At 44.3% G+C, this 3,781-nt stretch overlaps 1 long non-coding RNA gene across 1 annotated transcript; it reads right to left on the bottom strand.

Moving 5' to 3' along the window:
- Positions 1 to 929: 929 nt before the first annotated feature.
- LOC128791825 (uncharacterized) lies at positions 930 to 2,231 on the bottom strand. Its single transcript, XR_008432160.1, has 3 exons — positions 1,942 to 2,231; positions 1,751 to 1,835; positions 930 to 1,002 (listed from the first exon to the last, which is right to left on the bottom strand). It is a non-coding gene; the product is annotated as an uncharacterized LOC128791825 (long non-coding RNA).
- Positions 2,232 to 3,781: the final 1,550 nt, after the last annotated feature.

Below are 3,781 nucleotides of genomic sequence, written 5' to 3' on the forward strand. Positions count from 1 at the left end.
TGCAAAGATACTTAGTGTTAGATGCTGGCTGCTAGTGTTGTTTTTATCTTAGTTGTTTAATCATTCTACAAATAAATGTATCCAGTCAGGACAGGAATGCTCCACATTCTGTGAGTGTTAGCTATACCTTATTGGCCTTTGCATGAATAATGAGAAATTATTATCAGATACTCAACAAAGACTTAAAATAATAAGGTTCTGCCCGAATTTAGAATTTAAAACCCCACTTTCTGGGTTAATCAAAACAAGGAAGCCCAAGAAAACACCGTGGCAGGTAAACCTGGATTCTGTTTATGGTACAAACACCATAAACCCCTGCACAGGTTCTCTCCCAGAATCCATTACATCCCTATTTCAATGCCCCAAATCTGCTGGGAATGATCATTTTCGCTCCAGTACCACTAGAGTGTCCCAGCTCCTGTAGCAGTAGTGGGTGTCAGGTACTGTTTGGACTAGAAGGGATTAAGCCATCAATCCCCTGCTATGTGTTAATTTATTGCCTCAGACATTTTCGTATCTGATTCATTTTCACCCACTCAGTAAAGCTGGGTGCCTCGGTGGTTGAGAGGCCCCATGGAGTGGCTTTGGTTGGGGGGCACAGTGCTGGCGTGCCAGGGGATGGAGCAGCCACCGAGCCAGACAATCTGCAGAGGTGTGACACAGGAGCCACGCCACCAGCTCCTTGGGAGACAGGGAGATTGAGATGCCGTTGGGGATCCCAGTGCTAGACATCTCCCCATAATAGCGTTATTTCCTCGAGAAAATAAAGGGTCACCGCCGCGCACAAGCGACATAAAAAATGCTGTGTTGTGGGTGGGTTTTTTTGTCTCCCCTGGTTTTGTTTAGTGATTATGTAGAACCTGCTGAAAAGGTGTTTATTTCTGTTTGTAAATTGAATGCGCTGGGTGTTTTGCTCCAGCTTTGCCCCAGGCTCTGTTGGATGTGATGATGGAGCTGGAAGCCGAGGCAGACACCGGCGGAACGCAGGCGGAGGGAATCTGGCTGGAAAACAAAGCCCTGTTTTGTCATTTCATGCCTCTTAAAAGTCCCACTCCATGCAGGCAAAATGCGAGTTAATTCACATTAAACAGGACGAGTGGAGTGAAAAATAAGCATGCAAAAATAAATAGCAACTCACTGGAAGCGCTGGGGCCGTTCCCAGCGTGAGGATGCAATGGGGCCACCAACCACAGAACCAAAAAAGCCACCCCCACCCTGCTATCCCTCTGTCCTCAAATCAGGCATCCAGGATAGTTTTCCCAAATCCCATTTCTCCCCCATTTGTGATAAATGGGTGATGGACAACCTCACCCTGTCACATGTGTGTTGCACACTGACACTTCCATGGGTTTAATTTCACACGTATCCATTCCACATGCACAAATAAATTGTCGCATACCATTTTATTGAATTTCTAGTAAGTTGGCAGACTAAAGTGATTTTTAACACTTCTCGATTGGATTTATGATTTCTGTGTCATCCACCCTGCTTCTGACATTAGGAAATGTTCAACATGAGGGAATCATTCACTGGTTCTTTTAACTACACTATAAAACATTTTAGTCTCCTTTCTCTCAGAAATCCATAAATGGCTAATTTAATCACAGCCTTACAGCAGAAACCCTCAGTTTCTTCTGCTAATTATGTGGCTGGGTTTTGGTGCTTAAATCATTATGAGATGTTGGGGACAGGTGGGGCTCAGTCACCAAAGGACAGATCATGGCTTGGTTTCCAAAGTGTTGAGGGTCACCTGGGCATGGCTCCTCTTGGTGGGGCACTTGAGAGGCTTCTCCAAACGGTGTTTTCAGGAGATCAGAGAATCAGAGAATTCCAGGCTGGAAGAGAGCTCAAGAATCATCTGGTCTAACCTGTCCTAGCAAAGCATGGTCTAGACCAGATGGCCCAGCACCCTGTCCAGAGGAATCTTAAAAGCAGACAAACCTGGCCCGGAGAAGCAGTCCAAGATCATCATCTCTGAGCGTTTCCACAACACTGCCAAGCCCACCATGTCCCCCAGTGCCACATCCACACATCTTTTTGAACATTTCCACGGACAGTAATTCCACCTTAGACATCCTGTTCTAATTTTGACCACATGCCAACCTTATTCTTCCCTTGTCAGCTGCAGATCAGAGCTACAGCAGTTGTCCTCGTCATTCCAGAACTGGGTGGTTTGAATGGATCAAGCTGAACCTTTTTGAGGGTCCCTTTTTTTGAAGTTGGGTGTTCCCCTTGTGGCAGGGACAGGCTAGACTCAGGGTCACTTGTGAATTAGGCTGTGACTCAAATCACTCAGTGACCTCACATTGAAAGAAATTCCAAAATTCCAAAAGCTGGGTGAGGTTCTTGGAATTCAGGGAACTGCTGGGCTTTCTATTTGTTCTACATACAGGTTATCAGGTAAAAATATTGGATTTATGCAATAAAAAAAGGGGGGGGGAGAGAAATTGATATCAGCATAGAGACTAATACCAAGAGTAAAATAATTTTGAACTTCTTAAGCAGTTTTATGTATGTAGAGAAAGGCCTAAACCTTTGCACTCTGTCTATGGTTTTATTGGAACTCATTTAATGTGGTAATTGCCAAGATCCACTGTCCTTGCAATTTTTTTTCATGTTTTGTGGTTTATGCACTGAGTAATTTATTATACAAATACAAATTCTCTGTTCCCTCCAAACCTAGGAAATAAAATCAAATATCTCCCAAAACTGAGATATTTGACTTTGCCCCTATTTACTGCACCGTATTTATCTCTTTATAGCAAAAATATAAATAAAATAAAGGAACAAAATGTGATATTGAGGATTATAATAGAGAGGGGGGAGAAAATATCTTGGAGCTGGCCCCATAATCTTGAAGAGCACTGAGTTTTTTGGCCCCCTCAAACTTACTAACCTGCCTGTGCAGGTGTTGCGGGCTCATGCCCTCCTCTCATGCTTCTCTGGGACATCCCAAGGCCTGGTGACCTCTGGAGTGTGCCCTGCCTGAATAACACTCTGTTGAAGATTTTAAATATATTTTCCACATTATAAAGAAGGCAACATCTGACAGAACAGCTCTCCCAGGCACATTCTCAGCCCACCTCTGCACCTTTTGTCTCCTTTGCCCTGTCACCTCTCATATTTGCTGTTCTGCTCCCTTCCATCCTCATTCTCATTTCCTTCTCCTTCCCCCCTGCTCTGCCCATTCCTTCTGGAAGCATTTCCTGCACCAGTTCCCATTTTCATCCTGGTGTCCTTTCCACACATGCCAGCACTTTTGGTGCTGTACTGACATGGCACCTGATGGACAACCCCAATTTGTACGCCACTTCATCCTCCAGCTATATTCCACCCCAAAACTCCTCTTAATCCTTAATAATCAATACCAGCATGTGAACCATATGCACCATTAACTACAATTTACGTTTGATAAAATCCTGTTTTTCTTCATTAGGAGACTGATCCCGTCACAATGTGCTCATTTGGGGAACACTTGGGGATGGAAAGTCACTGTCCATCTTATTTCTCCTGGAGTCCAAACCCCAGATTGTGTCCTCTTGCCTGGGCTTGGAAGCCAAGCAGGACTGGTTTTCATTGTGAATGGCCAGAAGTCATTTTTCAATCAATTTACTGATCTACCTAGGGGTGAGACTCATGGGTTCTGAGAGGACGATGAGAAAGAAGCAGTCATGGCCAACTTCACAAAGCAATGGGTGTTTGGGGAGCAAAGGTTAAGTGAGGGTGGAGAAAACACAGTGGGATTAACACAAGTTAATAAAACACACTAAGATGTGCTACT

Source organism: Vidua chalybeata, chromosome 8 (genome assembly GCF_026979565.1).
Source record: "Vidua chalybeata isolate OUT-0048 chromosome 8, bVidCha1 merged haplotype, whole genome shotgun sequence".
Lineage (NCBI taxonomy): Eukaryota > Metazoa > Chordata > Aves > Passeriformes > Viduidae > Vidua > Vidua chalybeata.